Here is a 25000-nt window from a genome sequence, read left to right on the forward strand (position 1 = left end):
ATTCTTGTATACCAAGGGCCCTAATATGCTTCTTACATAGCACTAAATCAGTTGTGTGTTCATTACATATTTAATTTTATTCCTCCAAATATCCCAGTTGTGAGCGCTGCATAAGATGAGTTAACACCAAATAGGCAATCATTAAGTACATCGATCACATTCTATAAACCACCTATAAATCGATGCTTAACTACTTTTGTTTACCACGATCATGCTTATTGTTTTTCTTTGCATTAAATGGACATTAAACACTAAATACATTTTACAAACCTAGAATTGAGGTTATTCTCCGCCACCCTCCAGTCATAGGTTGCTGCCATGTTGAAATCTGTCTTTCACTACATTCCAGTGCTGACATTTGCAGCAACTCTCCTTCAGATACCTGCAGTGTAACCCCGATTCCATAATGGAAGCACCCATGATCAGAGGGAGGCGCATGAAAAGTATTAAGTGTTTAGTGCACCTTTAAAAAAAAAATTTAATGTAAATTACAATAAGGCAACTTTATTAGTTAAAAAAAAGTTTTTTTAGTCATCTAATGTGTATAGTGTTGAATGTTGAATTTTTTAAGTGGATTCTTATCTAAGGAATTTTGCTTCTGTTATTATGATAGATTTTGTTTTTACCTTAAAGTGAATGTAAACTTTGAGAAATGTGTGCCTGGTTTTTAAAAACAGGGGCACTTTCATTCATCAAAGTTTACATTTTAGCAATTTTGTTAAAATACCTTTTCTTCTTGCTCGCTCGCTCGTCTCTTCTTACGTCAGCAATGAAGACTCCGGCTTCCTCCAATCACGGCATGGTCTCAAGCAATGTTTGCTCTAGGGGGGATGCCGTGATTGGAGGAAGCCGGATTAGTCATTGCTGACGTAAGAAGAGATGAGTGACGGACGGACGGGGGAAGCGCTGCTCCGGCTTTGCAAGAAGAAAAGGTATTTTAACAAAACGGCTAAAATGTCAACTTTGATGAATGAAAGTGCCCCTGTTTTTAATAGGCTTTTTAAAAACCGGGCACACATTCCTCAAAGTTTACATTCACTTTAAAAAATTTCATTACAGTCTATTGGGATTTTTGTAGATAATTCATGTGACAAAATAGTATTGGAATCTTCCCCATTGTTGATATTGATGCCTCCAAGAAACATACACTCAAGTCTAGGGATGTGCATTTATCTAACAAATACAGATCTTAGTGTACGAAATCCAGCTCTGAAAATAGCCGAATGTCGCTGGCAGCTGCAAGGTTCAGCATTTTGATTTGCTACTGAATTAGACAAATGCACATCCCTACACAAGACGAATACCTGGTGTAGTAGATAAGATGCCACCTGTAAAAAGATAGTAGGAAAAATGTAGCTAAATGAACATTATTTCTCAGACATTATCTTATGATGTTTCAATTCCCTTCAGTGATTTAGTATGAGCCAATTATATTCTTGAAGCTGTTAAACTGCTGCTATTTGTCCACATAAAAGTATAAGGGATTTTACTGCCCATGGCTGGAGTTACCGTGTTCTTCTGATTTAGAATGTGTATTATCTGCCCTGGCTAACATTTAAGTAACACTTAAAACTATGTTAATCTGCTTGCTTGCTTGGGAATGCTACTCTGTTTAGAATTTGTAATATTGCAGCACACATATATATATATACACATACACAAATACACACATACTTTGTGGTTAAAGAACTATTAGAATCTACGTGTAATTTTTGCAGTTCATTCCTATTGTTTTACTTGATATTTGCAAGACCTCTTATATGTGTCCTTAGTAGGCCAAAGCAAAGAAGGTAAACAACACTCAAAGGGTGTGCCCCTGGACTGCAAAGTTTGCTGAGTAAATTATTTTTATAACAGGACTTCTTCCCTATCTGATTCAGTTTCTCATGCCAGTAAAGATTAAATGCATTACATTAGACACAATCGCCTCTGGTACTATATATTAAAGTTATTAAATTAAACAAGATTGCATAGCAAGTCTGAAATTCTCTACTAGTTTGTTGCAGTGCACAAACTAGACTGTCACGGCAGGATGAAGGATTGTGAAACCATAACAACCCGTGAAATATGAAAAAACTTGTAGAGGATGGGTAGTTGTTTCTGTGAAGCTAGAGAAAGTGTCTTAAAGGGACACTAAACCCAAATTTTTTCTTTCGTAATTCAGATAGAGCATGCAATTTTAAGCAACTTTCTAATTTATTCCTATTATCACATTTTCTTCGTTCTTTTCCTATCTTTATTTGAAAAAGAAGACATCTAAGCTTTTTTGGGGGTTCAGAAATCTGGACAGCACTTTTTTTATTGGTGGATGAATTTATCCACCAATCAGCAAGAACAACCCAGGTTGTTCACCAGAAATGGGCTGGCATCTAATCTTACATTCTTGCATTTCAAATAAAGATACCAAGAAAATGAAGAAAATTTGATAATAGGAGTAAATTAGAAAGTTGCTTAAAATTGCATGCTCTATCTGAATCACGAAAGAAAAATTTTGGGGTCAGTGTCCCTTTAAATAATTTCTTGTAAGAGTGATGTGGGTTTACACTGTAAAGTGGCTGTAGCTTTGCAGCCATTTACAAGCTGCGTCATCTGAGTTACTTTGGCTCCCCCTAGAGAGTGTTATGGAAAATAAAAAAGCAAAGAAATTCACAATGTATCTAGCGTGTTTGTTTCACAAATCAATATTATATTAATTTGAAAAACGCCACCCTTTTCTGCTAGAATACAAGATAATTTGGGTGTATTGTATAATACAGTTAGAGCAGAAAATGTAACTTGATACACAAGGAGGACGACTCTGAAGGAGCACTATGTTTAATTTAAACATGCAGATTACTCCTGTTTTTTATTATCATGCAACTGATCCCTTTAAAGTGCTAAATTGTCTTATAAAATTATTATTAATAGGCTCCATATGTTGCAGTGCACATATTTATGCATGCACATTAGGTGTGATTAATGTGACACAAGTATCTACATTTAGATATGAGCATTGGGACCCTTTGTTAGGATCTGATTGCAGAAGAAGGCGGCTACTCCAGGCATTCAGCTATTTTTGGAGCCGTATTTATTCTTGTGAAAGTTGGACACACTAATATGTGTACAAATCAATATCTTAATGTGTTGAACTTTCACAAGAATAAATCCGGCTCTGAAAAGAGCTGAATGTCACAAGCGGCCACATTTAGACCGTAACAAAGGATCTGCACGTGTCTAAAGAAGCCATTTTGCTTAAAGGGATAGTCTAGTCAAATTTAAACTTTCATGATTCAAATAGAGCATGCAATTTTAAGCACCATTTTAATTTACTCCTATTATCACTTTTTCTTTGTTCTCTTAGAAACCAGACAATTTTTGGTTCAGCACCTGGGTAGAGCTTGCTGGCTACATTTAGACACCAATCAGCAAGTTCTACCCAGGTGTTCAACCAAAAATGGGCCGGCTCCTAAGCTTACATTCTTTAAATCAAACAATTATTCCAAAATATATTCATCGGGATTTATCTGCTTTTTTTATCCTTAATATTTTAATAATTTAAGGGGAACCATATCTAATTATATATGCTGCAGAGTGCAACCATGCTAACAAGAGAGAAGATATCATAAACACATATTGCAAAGATAAACTTACCATGAAGATATTTCCTACATAATTTAAAGGGACATTGAAGTGATGCCTTAATATTGTATATTGTTTTATGTTTTTTACTTTTCACAGGTTTCCCTATCCCCCAGAACAAAAGGACTCTTGCTAACCAATGTCAACTAATACACATGAAAGAAAATATCATTTATGTAAGAACTTACCTGATAAATTAATTTTCTTTCTTAAGACACGGTGAATCCACGGATCATCAATTACTGTTGGGAATATCACTCCTGGCCAGCAGGAGGAGGCAAAGAGCACCACAGCAAAGCTGTTAAAGGGACAGTACACTGTAAAATTGTTTTTCCATTAATGTATTTTAAATGACTTGTTATACCAACTGCAGAGTATAAAATATTTGAGAAATTGCATTTTCAGGTTTATTTGTGTATCTGAAGTAGCTGGTTTTGTGCTTTGAAACCACAGCCTATTACAATGGGTTGAGCTTCAGGTAATATCAGATCTCATTATGTTAACACTTGGTGTACACAGACTTGCTTCTTTATCTTATATTTGTCTGGAACACCAAAGCTCAATACATAGAGAGAACAATGGAAAATTATCATTTTATTACTGAACTATCCTGCCCCCCACTGTGAGTTTAATTCCTTCTGCTGACTGTGTGTACTTAGGCTTGTCAATAGCGTATACGCCAGTATCAAAACTTTCAGTATAGGTTGGGAAACCACAGGCTAAATCAGCTATTTCAAATGCCGAAATATGAGTAAAGGAGCTACTTGCAACCAATTTAATACACTCTAGCAGGTAAAAAGGATCATTGGGATTAATTTAAAGGGGAGAAAGTTTTTGGGTGAACTGTCCCTTTAAGTATCACTTCCCTTCCCACAACCCCCAGTCATTCTCTTTGTCTCTAGTGCAAGGAGGAGGTAAAGTCATTAGGTTTCTGATTAAGATTCTTCTATCAAGATTTTTTTTGTTTTATTTGGAAGCCTGAGCAGGCTTGCTCTGATCTTCCTGATACTTGGGTTTAGCTGTACTCCACGTTAGTCTCTTCAGCAGGGATGTGGTAGCTTTTATGCAGTTAGGAAATTGTGGGTGGGCTTCACTGTGTTTGCTGCCCTCATTCAGAATGACAGAGTAGGCTTACTCTGTTCACTTCTTCCACAGGTCCCTGTGAGAAGCGCCTTCCTCTCATACCAGTGACTGGTCCTCCTGCCGGACAATCAGGAGTGCAGGTAAGTGCCATATTATTTCTCTTAGGATTTATTTTGGCACTACATTATTAAAAAGCTGCACCATTTTGGAACACTTATTCCTGCAGTCAGGATTTTTTGCAGGCAGGTTGCAAGGTACTGTGTGGCAGTAGGAGGGAGTTTTCTCTGAGATTTTTTTTTGACAAATATCAGTTTAATATTTTATTTGTGGCTCAGTAAGCGTATCTGCTTGTACAGGCAGTAACTATTTTGGGGGCTTGTGAATGTTTTTTTAATTTAGTCGCTTGCCGTTTCGGCAGTGTGAGGAGAGTGTGATGTCACTAGGAGTGTCTCCTCCTTTTAGCGTGCGGCTCCGTGGTGCCGTTTTCACAGAGAAGTCTCTCTGCGTAGGTGTATTTGACTTTTCTCTGCTGGCTAATATTCTCCTGCAGTCCGGAAGCCTTTAAAGTGTTCGTTCCGTGTCAGGAGCAGCAGGTAGGCACCTCAGCTTAGCACTTTTGCTGAATGCAGACTCTGTTCAGATACTCAAATAGAGCCCCCTTTATCGTTTTGTAGTTCCTGTATTGAGAGAACTATTTTGTACAAAGACAAACTTTTTGATACTGAGCCACAATTCCTTTAGGATAATGCTGTTCAGGCACTGTCACAGCCTCTTCCCTGTTCGTCCCAATCTGTAATTATGTGACATGCAGTGCCCTGTGGCTCCTCCCAGGCTCCGGATGGAGTGTTTTTAAAGGCTGAGATTGCAGCCCAGGTATCCTCTGCGGTATCTGAGGCTCTGGCAGCCATCCCCATGCTGCAGGGGAAGCGTAAGAGGAAATCTATAGAATCAGATAAGGTACCTATTCCTGTTCAGGCTGGCCGGATTCCTCCCTCACTTAGATCGGTGGAGGATACGTCGGTAGCTTCTGAGGTTGAATTCTCAGATTCGGAAAGTGTAATTCCTTCTTCTGATGCTGAAGTGGTTTCCTTCAGATTCAAGCTTGAACACCTCCATGTTTTGTTAAAGGAGGTTTTAGCTACGTTGGACGACTCCGATACTCCTATTGATGTCAACCCTAAAAGGTCTAGTAAGTTAAATAGATACTTTGATGTTCCTTCTTCTGGGGAGGTGTTTCCAGTGCCAGACCGCGCCACGGAAATTATTACCAAGGAATGGGAGAGACCAGGAATCCCTTTTTCTCCCTCCCCTATTTTCAGTAAGATGTTCCCTGTGGCTGACTCCATCAGGGAATCATGGCAGACAGTTCCCAAAGTAGAAGGAGCGATTTCCACTTTGGCCTAGAGAACTACTATTCCTATTGAGGACAGTTGTTCCTTTAAGGATCCTATGGATAAGAAGCTGGAGGCTTTGTCAGAGTCTCTTCAAGATGAGACCCCTTTAGAGAAGATTCAGGATAGGATTAAAGCTCTTAAGTTAGCCAATTCCTTTATCACTGATGCTTCCTTACAGGTCATTAAGTTGGGAGCCAAGATATCTGGCTTTGCAATCTTAGCGCATAGAGCGCTATGGCTTAAATCTTGGTCTGCTGATATTTCTTCAAAATCTAAACTTTTGGCAATCCCTTACAGGGTAAAGACCTTGTTCGGACCGGCATTGGCTTAAATTATTTCTGATATCACGGGTGGTAAAGGTTAATTTCTGCCTCAAAACAAGAGGAATAAATCGAAAGGACGCAAGAATAATTTTCGTTCCTTTCGTAACTTCGGAGGTAAGTCTTCCCCTGCCTCTACCAAACAGGAGCAGTCCAAGCCCGCTTGGAACCTGGGCAGTCCTGGAACAAGGGGAAGCAATCCAAGGAAGGCCTTGAGAAGGGGTTATCTGTCCAGTACCCTCAAGGGTCAGATTTCTGCTCTATCCATTCTGCTGCACAAGCGTCTGGCAGATGTGCCAAATGTACAATCCTTTTGTCAGGCCCTGGTCAGAATCAGGCCTGTGTTTAAGTCAGTTGCTCCACCTTGGAGCCTTAACCTTGTTCTTAAAGTTTTACAACAGGCTCCGTTTGAGCCTATGCATTCCATAGATATTAAGTTGTTATCTTGAAAAGTTTTGTTTTTTTACTGCTATTTCTTCTGCTCGGAGGGTTTCCGAACTCTCATCTTTGCAGTGTGATTCTCCTTATCTCATATTTCATGCAGATAAGCCAGTTCTTCGTACCAAGTTTGGTTTTCTTCCTAAGGTTGTTTCGGAAAGAAATATTAATCAGGAAATTGTCGTTCCTTCTCTCTGTCCTAATACTTCTACTCATAAAGAATGTCTGTTGCTCAACTTAGATGTTGTGTGGGCTTTTAAATTTTATCTGCAGGCTACAAAGGACTTCCGTCAGTCTTCTGCATTGTTTTTGTCTTTCTGGTAAATGTAAAGGCCAGAAAGCTACTGCCACTTCTCTTTCTCTCTGGTTGAGAAGTTTTATTCGTATGACTTATGAGTCTGCTGGACAGCAGCCTCCTGAGAGAATTACAGCTCACTCCACAAGGGTGGTGTCGTCTTCTTGGGCCTTCAAGAACATGCCCTTTGTAGAACAGATTTGTAAGGCGGCAACTTGGTCTTTGCACACTTTTTCTAAATTCTATCAATTTGATACTTTTGCCTCAGCTGAGGCTTCTTTTGGGAGAAAGGTTCTGCAAGCAGTGGTACCTTCTGTTTAGGTTACCTGTCTTGCCCTCCCGTATCATGTGTCCTCTAGCTTGAGTATTGATTCCCAAAAGTAATTAATGATCCTGTGGACTCACTGTGTCTTAAGAAAGAAAACAAAATTTATGCTTACCTGATACATTTATTTAGTTCTTGACACGGTGAGTCCACGTCCCTCCCTGTTTTCAGACAGGTTTTTTATATAAACCTCAGGTACCCTCTGCACCTTGTGTTATTTCCTTTCTCTCCTTTTCCTTTGGTAAAGTGAGTGGGGGTTGTGGGAAGGGAAGTGATAGTTAAGTGTTGCTGTTGTGCTCTTTGCCTCCTCCTGCTGGCCAGTAGTGATATTCCCAATAGTAATTGATGATCCGTGGACTTACCGTGTCAAGAAATAAATAAATTTATCAGATAAGCATAAATTTTGTTTCTTTCATAGTGGCAAGAGTCCATGAGACCCACCCTATTTTTTGAGGTTATGATATTTTGTTTAAAGCACTTTTTTTCCAGTCCCTCTTTTTGTATGCTTTTTACTTCTTCTGTTACACCTCACTTCTTGTCTACACGTTAACTGAGGTATGAGTGAGGTGGGAGGTGTATTTATAGGGATTTTGGGGTTTGGGAAACTTTGCCCCCTCCTGGTAGGAATGTATATCCCATACGTCACTAGCTCATGGACATTTGCCACTATGAAAGAAATTAATTTATCAGGTAAGTTCTTACATAAATTATGTTATATAGGATTTTACTTTAAGGAGTTTGCACATTTGCAGTTAAAGAATCAGATTGGGGTAACCCTGTCCTCTTCTCTCTCCTAATTTAGTTTAGCACTGATCCAGCTTAGTTAATTAATAATAATTTATTAATCAGGTATTTTAACAGAGATATATATCCTTTATAATTTCCATTTAATAGCTAAATATAAATGTTTATAACTACCTAGTATGCCCACTGTTATTCCAAAGATATGATAGCTGATTCAAAACTGATAATCTACCTTAAGAGAGCAAATGACTAGAGAGACTAGGTGAGGGAGTGGGGGGACACTAGTTCAGAAAAAGTAGTTAAAAGTTTAAACCGAAGCCTCCCTGGGAAATTGTGGATCAAGCACAAATTTCAGTTGTATTTTGTAGCAAAAAGAAAAATCAACTGTATAATGCAATAATGTTATACTTTCACAATTTTTTTTCTTTTATGATTCAGACAGATCATGCAATTTTAAGCAACTTTCTAATTTACTCCTATTATCAATTTTATCCAGAACCCTGGATAGCGCTTGCTGATTGGTGGCTACATTTAGCCACCAATCTGTAAGCGCTACCCAGGTGCTGAACCAAAAATTGTCCGGCTCCTAAGCTTTCATTCCTGCTTTTCAAATAAAGATACCAAGAGAACGAAGAAAAAAATGATAATAGGAGTAAATTAGAAAGTTGCTTAAAATCACATGCTCTATCCGAATCATGAAAGAAAAACTGTGGGTTTAGTGTCCCTTTAAATTTAAAATGTAATAATCCTTTAACATTGATGAACCACTTCCATTCTGCTATTAGTCTACATTAAAGGGACAGTCTCCTTGAAATGTATTGTTAAAAAGATAGATAATCCCTTCATTACCCATTCCTCAGGTTTGCCTAACTAGCACTGTTATATAAATATCCTTTTTAACTCTGATTACCTATATCAAAGACCGTGCAGGCTGCCCCTTATCTCTGTGTTTTTTTGGGGGTTTTTTTTTGTTTTGTTTTATTGTTAATTGTGTTTTACAGTCTTGCATTTCAGCCAATTTGTTCTGGTTCTTGTGAACCAATTATTCCCCACTGAGTGAGCACAATGTTATCTATATGGTACACATGAACCAGCACTGTCTGGCTGTAGTGCAAGGTTGTAAAAAAAAGGGGTGGCCTGCGGGGGCTTAGAACCAGGCAATCTTAGAGTTTATAAAGTATATTAATATAACAATGTTGTTTTTTGTGCGAAGCTGGGGCATGGGTAGTAAAGGTTTTATCAAGTAGACTGTCCCTTAAATTAAAACAAAATAATAATAGTAAAGTGGACTAGAAAAATAAATAAACATTGTGTAAAACTGTGACACCAAAACCCCCCACAAATTCCAGCATCCCTTAATGCATCACGTCTTTTTCTTTTTACAGGCATATTGAGTTATTTTTTTGTTTCATTCAGTCATCTTTCTAATTTAATTCTTTAATCAAATTGTCTTCTTTCTCTTGGAACCTTTGGTGGAATTGCAGGGATGTAAGCTCAGGGCAGTGCACTATCTGGAGGACTATATGGAGGCAGTTTTGCAAGAATGTTAAACTTTTTCAAGAGCACTAGATGGCAGCACTATTTCCTGCCATATAGTGCTCCAGACAACTATCTAGGTATTTCTTCCAACAAAGAATACCATAGAAATGAAGCAAATTTGATAATTAAAGTAAATTGAATCTTTTTAAACATTGTATGCTCTGTCTGAATCATAAAACATTTTTGGGTTTCATATTCCTTTAAGCAATTTTTAGCTTTACATATTTTCATATTCTTTAAAGCCCAATTTCCTCCATACAGGTGGTGATAATCCACGATCCATTACTCCTGGCAACTACTCTTCCCTGAAACTATGTGAGGCAAAGATTCCCAAAGCCCAAGAGCACTATAAAAACCCCCTACCTCACTGGAAAACTAGTCTTGTCTTTCCCTCCACTGGTGAAGAATAAAGATGCACTTGCTGTTCTTCAGTGAGAGGGGTTTTCAGACCTGCTTGGGGCCCTCAGAGTGCCGTGTTTGTCAGAGGTTGTATATGGAATATGGGTAGTGACTTTTTTACCTCATGGAAAATTAGTCACAAGCCTTCCACAGGTGTCACAGTACTTTGCCTTTTTCTGCTGGGTCTTCAGTATACTCTTGTTCCATATCCTCCACTGATGTTTCAGCACTGATTTGGCTTTCTACTGATTTTACCAGTAAATGAGTGTCTTCCCTGGATTTTCTCCGTGAAAAAATGGTTTTTATTTTTTCCATTACTTGTAGACTCCACACCTAGGTATTTGTTCCCAGGAGTAATGGATTGTGGACTCCCACCACCTGTATGAAAGAGAACACAATTTGATAAATTAATTTCTTTCTTGATAAATTCATTTCTTTCATAGTGGTGAGAGTCCACAAGATCCCACCCTGTTTTTTACGGCGGTGGTTTATTTTTGTTCACATATTTTTTCCCTGCTCATATTATTTTTATTTTTTTTTTACTTTTTCCTACCTCTTTTGCTTGGCCATACGTCAGACTAGTTTTCCAGTGAGTTGGGAGGGTTTTTATAGAGCTCTTGGGGTTTGGGAATCTTTGTCTCCTCCTGTTGGCAGGGAAGAGTAATTCCCATGATTAATGGATTGTGGACACTCGCCAACATGATTCAGATTGAGCATACAATTTAAAACAACTTTCCAATATACATAAATTATTAAATGTGCTTCATTCTCTTTTTATCTTTTGTTGGATGAGCAGCAATGCACTATTGGGATCTAACAGAAAACACCTGGCTAGCCAATGACAAGGAACTTGTATATGTAGCCACCAATTGGAAGCTAGCTCCCAATACTGCACTGTTGCTCCTAGGTATACTTTTCAACAAAAAAAAACAAGATAAATCAAATTTGAAAATAGCATTAAACTGAAAAGTTATTTAAAATTGCAGGCTCTATCTGAATCCTGAAATCATTTGGGGTATTATATCCCTTTACACACATGATGGACAATTTGGGAGTGTTAAGTTTGTTTAATCATTTACTGACAAACTTCTAGAGAATTAGGCCCAAGGGCTAGTAATTTGTTGTCAATGTGTTCCTACCCTACCTTCAGTTCCTAAGAGCTCATGCCTAGAAGTTTTTTTTTGTCAGGGTAATTGAGCACCGATTGGTTACTTAGAGGAACAGTCTAGTCAAAATTTAACTTTCATGATTCCGATAGGGCATGTAATTTTAAACAACTTTCCATTTTACTTTTATCACCAATTTTGCTTTGTTCTCTTGGTATTCTTATATGAAAACTAAACCTAGGTAGGCTTATATGCTAATTTCTAAGCCCTTGAAGGCCACCTCTTATCTGAATGCATTTGACAGTTTTTCACAGCTAGAGGGCGTTCGTTCATGTGTGCTATATAGATAATATTGTGGTTACGCCCGTGTATTTACAAGTGAGAGGGCACTGATTAGCTAAAATGCAAGTCTGTCAAAAGAACTGAAAAAGGGAGCAGTCTGCAGAGGCTTAGGGTAATCACAGAGGTAAAAAGTATATTAATATAACTGTGTTGGATATGCAAAACTGGGGAATGGGTAATAAAGGGATTATCTATCTTTTTAACAATAAAAATTCTGGAGTAGACTGTCCCTTTAACCACATATAGTTTAGTGTGTTTTTATAGGCTTTTAAAGGGATAGGAAAGTCAAAATTAAACTTGCATGATTGAGATAGAGCATGTAATGTTATGACCCTTTTAAGTACACTTCTATTTTTAAATGTGCTTTGTTCTCTTAGGGAATACACCCATATTCTACACTAGTGGGTGTTAGCTGCTGATTGGTGCCTGTACACTCTTGTCTCCTGTGATTTGCTAACTAGATGTGTTCAGCTAGCTGCCAATGTTCCTTCAGTAAAGGATAACAAGAGAAATAAATTGGAAAGTTGATTAAAAATGTATGTTCTTGCCGAATAAAAAATAAACTTTAGGGTTTCTTGTCCCTATAAGTACTGAAACTTCTTTCCTGGGTTTTTGCATTAAAGGTACATCTTGTAATGCAATCATTTCATTTATTATCCAAATTTAATGTTTTGTGCTCAGTAGCTTTTGGCCAGGCTTTATAAGAGTGTCACTTGTCACATGCCGTAAGCTGCTCACATCAGCAAGTGAGCCTTGAACAGAAGTATCAGTTATAAACAAGCATGAATATCCTAGTATTTTCAATAGCATCTTTAATTATAGTGACATAAAAAATAAATATATTCTTTTATGATTTAGAAGGTGCAAAAATGGGGGGGGGAATAAAATTGAATTTTACTTCTATCATCAAATGTACTTAATTATCTTGGTATCCTTTGTTGAAAAGCAGGTATCATGACTGAGGCGCATGCACTTGTGGTGCACAATATGGCAGCAGTGTTCATGCTCTTCAATAAAGAATACCATGAGAACTAATCAAATTTGATAGAAGTAAATTGGAAACTTTTTTTTTTATTGTGTGTTCTGTCTGAAGTATAAAAAATAAAGTGTGTTACATGTCCCTTAATGTGTTTTCATACACACCAGGCCAAAGAATAAATTTGAATGCTATGCCCTTTTAACTTAGAGCCCTTTAATTGCAAAAGCAAATTATTGTGTTGGTAAGATAACATTTCCTTCCTAAACGGGGAGAGGCCACAGCTGCATTCATTACTTTTGGGAAATACAGAACCTGGCCACCAGGAGGCGGCAAAGACACCCCAGCCAAAGGCTTAAAGGGACAGTCAAGTCCAAAAAAACTTTCATGTTTCAAATAGGGCGTGTAATTTTTAACAACTTTCCAATTTACTTTTATCACCAATTATGATTTGTTATCTTGGTATTCTTAGTTTAAAGCTAAACCTAGGAGGTTCATATGCTAATTTCTTAGACCTTGAAGGCCGCCTCTAATCTAAATGCATTTTGATAGTTTTTCACCACTAGAGGGCATTAATTCACGTGTTTCATATAGATAACATTGAGCCCATGCACGTGAATTTACCATGGAGACAAAATAACTGAAATAAGGGGGCAGTCTGCTGAGGCTTAGATACAAGGTAATTACAGAGGTAAAACGTGTATAATTATAACTGTTGGTTATGCAAAACTGGGGAATTGGCAATTAAGGGATTATCTATCTTTTAAAACAACAATTCTGGTGTTGGCTGTCCCTTTAAATACCTCCCCCACTTCCCTCATCCCCCAGTCATTCTTTGCCTTTCATCAAAGGAGGTTGGCAGAGAAGTGTCAGAAGATTTCGGAGTAGTCTCTTATGGAGGGTAGTACTCTTCGAGATGGGACTGGAGTTTTAAGTAGTCCTGTCAGCCTCTCAGTGAGAGCTTGGATGAAAGTTAGAGTCCGGAGATGCAGGGAGAGTCTTTCTGCGAAACCATCCCAACTCATATTAACAGCTCCATAAGCAATCAGTGTTGACGAAATTCGCTGCCTGCTTTCTTCACTCAAGTCCATGTCAGAAGCTACTATCTGTCACACTTGAAGGGCCGTGTTACTGTTCCACAGCATAGATTCTGGTAAGATCGTTTCATTTTTTTTATACATGTATGATAACGCAAGAAGACAGGGTCACAGTGTGACTCCTTTTATCTGTATAGAATCAAGGGTTAATATCTCCTAAAGGTGATTATTGAACAGTGGGGAATAATCTTATATGTTTATTTGATTTTGTACTGCTTTTATGTGTGAGATGTTATGGGCTCATAGGCTGTTATGGAATATACAGGTTTCACTTTCACTTTGAGAGCCGTGCAGCTTGCAAGCTTGGCACGCTTTTTCTCATAGCAGGGACGGTCCTGCATTGTGCACCATGTGATTCTTTCCTGACAGGGTGTCTAACAGAGAGGAGTCCTAAATCTCTGTTCTGTCTGGGTCATGGGAGGTGGTATGTGCCCCAGCCATTGGGATATAAAGGGGCAGTTTTTTTTTAATAAAATAAGATCGGATAATTATTGGATTTAGTAGGGTTATCCGAGGATGAAGTTCTTCTAAGACTTCAGAGTAGGCGAACATTATTAAGTATGAATGGGACAGGATTGGATTCCTTGTTACCCTCTTCTCCCTTTCACAAATTTTTCTCAGTCCTGGACTCTCAATGGAGTTGTGAGGTTCCATCCCCAAAGGGGGTGGCACTATCTTCACCCTTGCAAAACGTATTACTATCCCACTTGAAGATAGCTCTTCGTTTAAAGTGCCCATGGATAAGGGATGAAAACTCTGTTAAGAAAGATGTTTCAACATACAGGATATTTGTTTCAACCGGCGGCAGCTGTTGCCGCGGTTGCTGGAGAAACTACCTTCTGGTGTGACTCCTTATAGGATTTGATCGGGATGGAGGGTCCCCTCGATGTTACTCAGGAAAGATTTACGGCCTTGAGGGTTGCTAATTCTTTTATCTGTGATGCTATTAGGCAGATTATTAGCCTGAATGCTAAGGCTTCAGCTTTTTCTGCTCAGGCCCATCGGGCTCTGGCTGAAGTCATGGTCTGCGGATATGACTTCTAAGTTTAGACTTCTTTCCCTCCCCTTTATGGGAATGATTTTGTTTGGTCCACGCCTGGACTCAATTATTTACACGGTCACAGGGGGCAAGGGTGCCCTCCTACCGCAAGAGAATATGAACTAGTCTAAGGGACAATTTTTGTTCTGATAAAGCCCATGTCAGCAGTCCTCCGCTAAGCCTGAGCAAACCAAGAGCTCTTGGAAGCCAGCTCAGTCCTGGAATAAATCCAAGCAGAGCAAGAAGCCTACAAAGTCTAAGTCGGCATGAATGGGCGGTCCCCGATCCTCTTCTGGATCGTGTAGGGAGCAGACTGTCGCTCTTTCAGTCGCTTTGTTCAGGGACGTGCAGGATCCATGGGTCCTGGAGGTCATAGTTCAGGGTTACGAGAGAGGTTTCAAATCTCAGCCACCCAAGGGCAGTTTCCTCTTCTCTCTCCGGTCTTCCTGACCAGAAAGGAGGGAAGCCTTTCTGGGGTGCGTACGGGATCTGTCCTCTTAGGAGTTATTGTCTCCGTGCCTATTGCAGTGAGAGGTTTGGGATACTATTCAAAACCTTTTCGTGGTTCTAAAGGAGGAGGGAATTTTCCGTTTTGGACCTAAAGTGCTTAAACAGGTTTTTATATGTCCCCTCGTTCAAGAGGGAGACAGTAGGTCCATTCTTCCCCTCGTTCGAGAAGGGCAGTTCATGACCACGATAGGTCTGAAGGATGCTCCCTTCACATACCAATCCTCAAGGACCACTTCCAGCTCCTAAAGTTTGCGTTCCTGGACCAGCACTTCCAGTTTGTTGATCTTCCGTTTGGTCTAGCTACGGCTCCAAGAAATTCTTCGAAGAGTGGACCATTCGGAATCTCTCCTGGCTTCTTCGATCCCATGGATGGAAGATAAATCTAGAGAGAGTTCTCTTGTATCGAGTACCAGGGTGGAATTCCTGGGTACTATAATAGTCTCCATAGACATGAGAATTCTAACAGGCCAGAGACGTTGCAGCCTAGCTTCAACATGTCTTGCCCTCTAGACCTCCTTAAGGCCATCTGTGGCTCGGTGTATGGAGGTGATTGGTCTCTTGGTGTCCAGCATGGACATCATTTCCTTTGCCAGGTTTCACCTTAGACTGTTGCAACTGTGCATGCTGAAGGAGTGGAACCGCAATCTTTTGTATCTGTCTCAACAGATTTCTCTGGACAACCGATCGAGCGAATCACTTTTGGGGGGGGTTTTCCGGATCACTTGTCCCAAGGGACGTCCGTCTCAAGACCATCCTGGGTGATTGTGACTACGGTTGCGAGTCTGTCAGGATGGGGAGCTGTTTGGGGTGCCAGGAAGGCACAGGGCCTATGGACTCAGAAGGAAAAGCTCCTTCCCGATCGCATTTTGGATATTCGGCAATATACAATGCTTTGAAGGCTTGGCCTCTGCTGGTTTTGTCCCAGTTTATCTAATTCCAATCAGACAATATATCCTTGGTGGCTTACATCAACCATTGGTTGGGAACGAGAAGCTCCCCAGCTATGAGGGAAGTATCTCGGATTCTGGAGTGGGCGGAGACCCACATTTGTTCGCTTTCAGTGATCCACATTCCGGGTGTGGACAACTGGGAAGCGGATTTCCTCAGCAGACAATCCTTTCATCCGGGGGAATGGTCTCTGCATCTTGAGTGTCTGCAGAGATTTGCAAGAGGTGGATCTTATGACATCTTAATACCAAGCTACCCAGATATGGGTCGAGGTACAGGGATTCTCAGGCGGAGCTAACAGATGCATTAGCGGTGTCTTGGAGTTCAATATAATTTATCTTTTCCGGGCGTTACCACTACTTCCTAGTGTAGTGGCTCGAATCAAGCAGGCGTCAGTGATACTGATTGCTCCATCTTGGCCACGAAAGATATGGTTCGCGGACTAGTGGGGAGGTCATTATCTCCTCCGTGGAAGTTACCTTGTCACAGGGAGCTGCTGACCAAGGTCTCTTTTTTCATCTATGTCTAGATTATCTGAGGCAGACTGCGTGGAAATTAAACACTTAATCCTTGCCAAGAGAGGGTTTTCTGAGAGTGTTATTTTTACTCTCATTCAAGCTCGTAGCTGGTTACTCGTTGCATCTATCATAAGGTGTGGAGGACCTACTTATTCTGTTCTCCAGGATGAACTTGAGAAGGACTTTTATGCAAGTCCCCTGAGGGGACAGATTTTGGCCCTGTCTGTGTTACTGCACAAGAGATTTGTTTAGATCTATTGCTCCTCCTTGGAGTTTAAATCTTGTTCTTTAAGTTTTGCACTGTCAGAAGAAAAGAAAATTATCAGGTAAGCATAATTTAAGTTTTTGCAGCTTTAAGCTTTTGCTTAACATAACCAATAAGAGGCTACCTAGATCTAATACATGAATGTACTGGCTGATACATCTTTGGATTGGATGCAGAATATTAGCTAGGGTCTGTTCTTTGTTTTTGCTTTTTTCTTTCATATTGGTGATGAGTCCACGATCCATTATTCCTGGGAATTAGCTTTCCTGCCACTAGGAGGAGGCCAAGATTCTTAAACCAGAGCTATAAATAAACCCTCCCACCTACATACATAGTAACTTAGTATATGAGGTTTAAAAAAGACCAAAGTCCATCGAGTTCAACCTATACAAATCTAATATACTTACAAAAAGCTCCAGTCGGGCTTAAATTAATCCCACTAAAAGGGAACCCATTTAATACAAGCAGTCATATCCTTGAATTTTGTTTCTAGCTAGAAATGTATCCAAACAATTTTTAAATGTATCTAGGGTATTGGCATTCACTACCTCCTTTGGTAATAAGTTCCACAATTTTATTGCTCTTACATTGAAAAAATGTTTCTTTTGCAGGAGATTAAAATCTCCTTTCCTCCAACCTTAAATTGTGACCTCTTGTCACAAATAATTTTCTTGGAATAAACAGAGCTTCTGCCATCTCTGTATATGGGCCTTGAATATATTTATATAAAGTAATCATGTCACCTCTCAAGCGCCTTTTTTTTTTTTAGAGAAAACAGACCCAATTTGGCTAGCCTCTACTCGTATCCCAAATTATCTATTCCCCTTATTAGCTTTGTGGCCCTTCTCTGAACTTTTTCTAGTTCTGCAATATCTTTTTTTTGCGATCGGTCCCCAGAACTGCACTCCATACTCAAGGTGAAGTCTTACCAGGGATTTATATAGTGACAGAATTATGCTTTCCTCTCTTGAATCAATGCTTCTTTTAATACATGCTATGGTTATCAGTCTTGTCTTTGCCTCCGGTGGAGATAGGTGAAAAATGAAGATGTGCAAGATTGTTTATTTTATTATTGGGTTTTCTGGTTAGAACCCTGGAGTTTCCCTCTTCAGTACTGATTATTGTCATGATGGTCTTATTGGAGTATTAGGCATTAAGCTTATTTTTATCCTTTTATTTAGAGGGATAAAAATATTTTTTTTAAAAAAATATTTTTTACATTTAGTGCAGGAATCTTCCTTTGCACTTATTTGGCCTTTACTCCAGGACATGCTTAAAAAACCTACTGATAATATTCTTAGTACTAGGTTAAAAGCTTTGAGGTGTTGGGGGCATTTGTATCATAGTGGACTCCATTAGGAATGTCTTGGCCAGATTAGTAGTGCTAGTTTTCTTTGAGCTCAGAGGGATATATATTTTTATTTAAGGGGAATTGTTATGAAGGAAAAGTTTGCTCCTTTTTTTTGCCGGTTGATTCTTGTTTAATTTTTGCATTTGCACGCGGTTGTACTTGCACGTGATAATTTTGCGCCATTTTTTGCTATATAAGGTGTTTGATGCTTCGATCGCTGCCTTTACAATTGGGCTGCTCGGTGGCTGGTGTGGGTTCCCCTATCCTCTGAGCTCTATATTTACCATGGATCATGCTGATTCCTTGCAAGCTGGGCCTAATCCACATTTAGAAGTCAAATCAGATAAACATTTTTCATTTATACATGTGTTATATGTAAACAGGCTGTGTGCTTCTCCCTCCTGCTCAATTGGGTAATGCTTGTCTTCAAAAATGTATGCATAGTGACCAACCTATTGCATCTTTGGCTTCTAAAGGGATTTTCTCTCATTCTGTTTGTCCTTTTCAGGAACAATTGGACCCCCCTCCTTATCTGAGGGAGTACATCAAGTCCACTATCACAGACCTGATTTCTGCCTTCCCCCGCCATGTAACAGGAAAAGGTCAGTGTCTGATTTGCCTTCTACTAGTGCTGGTATTTCTGAATCTCATTGTGAGTCAGATATGTCTGAGGGGGAATTGCTCTCTGATGATCAGGGAGTCTGTCAGGCTATTAATACTGATTTATCTCCTGTGTTTTTATTCAAGGCTGAATTCATCCGCTCTTTGCTTAAAGAAGTGTTGCTTGCTTTAGAGGTTGCTGGGGAGACTTCTAAGGGCCAGCTAGATACTTATTTTAAATATCAGGATGAATTATCTGCATTTTTTTCTGTCCCTATGGCTATCTCTAAAATTTGGGCTAAGGATTGGCTGAAGCTTTTAAGTATTTATTTTAGTTTTTCTCCCAGATTTAAGAAAATTTACCCTTTTCAGTCTGCCAAGTATGAGCATTTTGAGAATGTCCCTAATGTAGTTGATGCTATTTCTGCTTTAGCTTAAAAAAACAAACAAAAAAAAACACTCTTTCAATGGAAAATAGTTTTTATTTTAAAGATACATTAGATAGGAACCTTGATTCCTCTAAGAAAATTGTATCTCTATTCTGGTTATATTTTTAAACCTGCTTTTGTTTTTTTAATTGTTTGGAGATGCTTTAAGGGACAGTTTACTCAAAAATGTCTCCCCTTTAATTTGTTCCCAATGATCCACTTTATCTGATGGAGTGTATTAAATTTTTCACAAGTATTTCCATTACCCTTATTTTGGAATTTGAAATAGTTTAATTAGCCTGTGGTATCCCCACCCATCCTGAAAGTTTTTGGCCTCAAGGCCAAGCTGTGTTAACACAGCCAGTTGAAGAAATTGCACTCCCAGTGGGTTATAGAAGAGTTAAGGTAATAAAATGTTAATTTTCCATTGTTCTCTCCAAGTATTGGTGATTGGTTTATGGATAGATATAAAATAAAGAAGCATGTATATTTACACAATGTGATAAAGTAGTGAGATCTGATTATACCTACAAGCTCAACCGATTTTATTAGGTTGTGGCTTCAAAACACAAAATCAGCTAATTCATATACACAAATGAGCCTTAAAAAGCAAATCTTATACATTTTATACTCTGCAGCTGGTAAAAAAAAGTAATTGGAAACACATTAATGTAAAAACGATTTTATAGTATACTGTCCCTTTAAAGGAACATTATACACTAGATTTTTCTTTGCATAAATGTTTTATAAGTGATCCCAAAAAAAATTTAAAAGTATAGTTTTGCTTATTTTTAAATAACATTGCACTGATTTTCAGACTCCTTACCAAGCCCCAAAGTTTTAGGAGAATACTGATGTATACCTACTCCAGCTTGTCTTTTCATATGCAGAGGAAGGGGGAGGGGTGTTTCAGCTAACCTTTTCAACAGAGCTAAACTGGGAGCTTCTAAGTAAGTTTTTAAACTGTTTTATACTGGATTTTTAGATCAGTATCTGTGCATATTATTCTTTATAGTAGTATCTATTACATGAAGTTAAATGAAAATTGGTTTATACTGTCCCTTTAAATGTGCTAATGGGCGATGTTATTCTTTATATTATCAGAATTAGCTCTTAGAATTTGTGTATTTCAGTTTTTGCTAGGCATGCTTTATGGCTTAAATCTTGGTCTGCTGATGCAGCCTCTAAGAATAAATTACTTTATATTTCAGCAGCCACTTATGGCAAGAGAAAGTTAATTCCACAAGAATTAGGTAAATGTAAATGTGAAGTTGCCCTTTAACATTTTGGAACTCCGAGCAATTTATAGGTCTTTTCTATTTTGACCCCATTTAAGGATAAAATCCTTCCTCAGTTTCAGTCAGACAATGTCACAGCAGAACCAGAAGTTCCCTGGCAATAAAGGAAGTTCGGAAAATTCTGGATTGGGCAGAATCCATCATCCAGAAGTATTCAGTCAGTTTGTGAGTTTTGGAGGAATGCCGGAGATAGATCTCATGGCATCCAGGTTAAACAAGCAGCTTCCTCAGTATTTCTCCAGGTCCAGAGATCCAGGTCCAGAGGGATCTGTAGACAGATTCTCTGAGGATGCCATGGTCATTTTAGCTGGCTAACATGCTTCATCCTCTAGTTTTGTTTCCCAGGGTAATAATCAAGGTCAGATTTCCTCTCTCTGCAGTCTGTCTGGCCAACAGCAAGCTCTAGTGGTCCGGTAGATAGCTTAGTCATCTTGCAACCAGAGAGTTGGGAGTTTGCATCTAGCTGCAGTTGATTTTCCTTCACTTTCCATTGACTCAATGTATGGAAGGATTTGGACTGATGGTTACTATGGACATCATTCCTTTTGCTTTTTTCCATAAAATAGAGAACATTCGGATCTGTCGCAAGAGGATAGATCTAGATCAGTCGACAAGAGACACTCTTCCGTGGTGATTTTTTTAGGAGGATCTGTTCCAGGGCTTGTGCTTCTGGAGACATTCCTGGGTGATGTGACCACGGACGCCAACCCGCTGCGCTGGGAAGCAGTCTGGGACCCGTTTGGGGCACAGAAATGTCTGCTCTCTTTAATATCTTGAGGTTGAGAGCGATTTCTGATAGCTTGACCTCAGTCGTCCTTAGCTTGGTTCCAGTCAGACAAGATCACCTCAACGATTTACATCAACCACCAGGGAGGAACTCGAAGTTCCTTAGCCATTGAGTAGGTGACTAGGTATGTTCAGTGGGCAGAAGCTCTCAATTGCTGTCTATCTGCCATCCACATTCCGGGAGTGGATAACTGGGAAGCGGATTTCCGGAGCAGACAGACTTTTCATCCCGGGGAGTGGGAACTCCATCCAGAGGTGTTCTCCAGCTTAACCCTCAAATGGGGGCTGCCGGAGTTGGATTTGATGGCAACTCGGAAGAATGCAAAGCTTCCAAGGTACGGTTCAAGGTCAAGGGATCCACAGGCTGCTATGATAGATGCTCTGGCGGTCCCTTGGGATTTCAGGCTGACATACCTGTTTCTTCCGCTTTACTCTCCTTCCACGAGTCACAGGAGAGAGCGTTGGTGATTCTAATAGCTCCTACGCGGCCTCGCAGTATCTTGTATGCAGATCTAGTGGAGATGTCGTCTCCCCCACCTTGGAGACTGCCTCTGAGGAAAGACCTTCTGATTCAGGTTACCTTCCTTCATCCAAATCTCGTTTCCCTGAAGCTGACTGCTTGGAGATTGAACGTTTATCTGTCTGAGACCATGATTCAGCCTCGATAGTTCTTAGTAAAATTTACCCGTCTAGATTGTAAGTTCCCACGGGAATAGGGCCCTCAATTCCTCCTGTATTTGTCTGTAAAATGTTGTGTCTTATCGTATTGTTTCTCCACTGTACTGTTATCCTTGTACCCATGGGCAGCGCTGCGGAATCTGTTGGCGCTTTATAAATAAAGAATAATAATAATAAGATGTGGCGTAAATATCTTTATTGGTGTGAATCCAAGGGCTTCTCTTGGAGTAGGTTCAGGATTCCTAGGATTTTGTCTTTTCTGCAGGAAGGTCTGGAGAAGAGTTTGTTAGGCAGTATCCTGAAGGGTCAGTTTTCTGCATCATCTATTTTGCTACATAAGCGTCTGGCTGACGTGCCATATGTGCATCTTTTTGCATTCCATAGATATTAAGTTGTTATCTTGGAAGGTTTTGTTTCTTATTGCTATCTCTTCTGCTCGGAGAATCTCGGAACTCTCAGCTTTGCAGTGTGATTCGCCTTATCTTTCATGTCGATAAGGCGGTTATTCGTACTAAGTTAGGTTCCTTCCTAAAGTTGTTTCAGATAGAAATATTAATCAGGATATTTTTGTTCCTTCACTGTGTCCCAATCCTCCTCATAAGGAACGTCTGTTGCACAACTTGGATGTTGTGCACGCTCTTAAATTCTATCTACAGACGACTAAGGATTTTTGCCAGTCTTCTGCCCTGTTTGGTTGATTCTCTGGGAAACGTGAAGGTCAGAAAGCTAATGCTACTTCTATTTTTCTCTGGTTGAGAAGTGTAATTCGTTTTTTGTTTTTTTTTTGTTTTTTGTAGACTGCTGGACAGCAGCTTCCTGAGAGAATTACGGCTCCTTCCACGAGATCTGTTTCCTCTTCTCGGGCTTTCAAAAATGAAGCTTCTGTGGGACAAATTTGCAAGGCTGCAACTTGGTCTTCTCTGCATACTTTTTCCAAATTTTATAAATTTGATTATTTTGCCTTGGCTGAGGCCTCTTTTGGGAGAAAGGTTCTTCAAGCAGTGGTGCCTTCTGTTTAGGTTACCTGTCTTGTCCCTCCATATTAATCTGCGTCCTCTAGCTTGGGTATTGGTTCCCAACAGTAATTGATGAAGCCGTGGACTCACCATATCTTAGGAAAGAAAACTAAATTCATGCTTACCTGATAAATTTCTTTCTTTCCGGATATGGTGAGTCCACAGCCCCGCCCTTTATTTTAAGACCGTTATTTTTGTCTAGACCTCAGGCACCTCTACACCTTGTGTTGCTTCTTTTTTCTCCATTTCCCTTCGGTCGAATGACTGGGGTTTGTGGGAAGGGAAGTGATACTTAACTGCTTTGCTGTGGTGATCTTTGCCGTCTCCTGCTGGCCAGGAGTGATATTCCCAACAGTTATTGATGAAGCCGTGGACTCACCATATCCGGAAAGAAAGACATTTATCAGGTAAGCATACATTTTTTCCCATTTCCTCTAATTTTTCTCTATTTCATTCTCACCTCTGTCAGCTTGGCTATGCATCAGACTAACTACTATAGAGGTGGGAGGGTTTATATAGAGCTCTGAGGTTTTGAAATCTTTGCCGCCTCCTATTGGCAGGAGAGGTAATTCCCAGTAGTAATTGGAGTAATTGGAGGTAAGATATAAATTGTTTTGTTTTTTTCTTTAATCCCTTAGACAGCATTTTGTTTTAGCAAAGTAAGTGAAACATTAAAGCATTAAAAGTTGAATAATTATTTCCATGTTCCTTTGACTAATTTACTGTAATGGAGTGGAAATAAGTGACTATTTTGTATTTAAAAATCAAGGATGTCTTTGATGCTTCTGTTTAAAGATTCAGATGTAGTACTCATGATTTCATTCTTGTGCCAACTGTGTGTTTTGTTCTTGCACAATTCATCTCATTTGTGAAATGCAGCGATATTTATGTTGGGAGTGCCATGTTTGGTTGCTACTACTGATAGTTGTAAGCAATTTCCCCTTAGAATTAAAACCATAATTCTACTGACCAATAAACTACTAGTAATTTTATTAACATAAGAATCTCTGTATGCAATAATATAAAAATGGAGGTTATTCTAACACTGTAGTTATCATGATTTTGTTAAGGGGACGGAGGCATTTTTTTTCTATAACTACTTATATAGGTCGACTTATCAAGCTGCGGCGGACAGTGGCGCATATACGCGCCCCTGTCCGTCGCAGCTCGCCGCTGGCGGGCTGAATTCCCCTTGCAAAATTCAGCATTGCACACAAGCACTATTTTACGCTTGCGTGCAATAGCTGTCAATCTCCCCGACGGACGAAACCAAGGAGATTGGAATTCGCCACCTAAGAGGCGCTGCTGATGACCGCTGCTTGTTAAATACAGCGTGCAGGTTCTCTTGTGAGGACATGCAGTCGTAGGCAGGCTAAAGCCTGCCAAAGAGGCTGATAAAGTGACCTCTTAGTGCACTTTATCTGCATATCTGTGTGAAGATAAAATACATAGAGAATGCATGTTTCACAAAATCAGAAGAAAGTAAGTCATGTTGCATCCACTGTAATTACAGTAAAACATAGTAACTGACACCACAAGTCCATTTTAGTGCTATAACTTGAATAGCCAATAGAAATCAAACTTTCTCAGTGGAGAAGTTTAAAAAAGTTAAAATGTAACAAACGTTGTAACCAATCCAGCTATGCAGACCAAGACAATGAGGAGTGAAAACCAGGATTAACTGAAAGCTGTCTATTAATGTTGCTGGGGCATAACGAGGCTGGGGCTGTTCTAATGGAAAGGTTGAGAAGTGTCTTCATGAGAAAGTGTTTACATTTTGAGATAGGAGTGAGAATTTGTGTTTTCATAGAACAGGACTTAGGATAGTTGAACTAGAAAGATAACTATATTGTTGTTGATTTATAATTAGGACTGATATGAAAAGGA

The 25000-nt window shown here is 39.4% G+C and overlaps 1 protein-coding gene across 9 annotated transcripts in view; it reads left to right on the forward strand.

The window, feature by feature from the left end:
• The window catches only part of RERE (arginine-glutamic acid dipeptide repeats), a 1074498-nt gene that overhangs the window by 1031717 nt on the left and 17781 nt on the right, over positions 1–25000 (forward strand). The gene's annotated exons all lie outside the window — the stretch shown is intronic.

This window comes from Bombina bombina, chromosome 8 (genome assembly GCF_027579735.1).
Source record: "Bombina bombina isolate aBomBom1 chromosome 8, aBomBom1.pri, whole genome shotgun sequence".
Taxonomy (NCBI): Eukaryota; Metazoa; Chordata; class Amphibia; order Anura; family Bombinatoridae; genus Bombina; species Bombina bombina.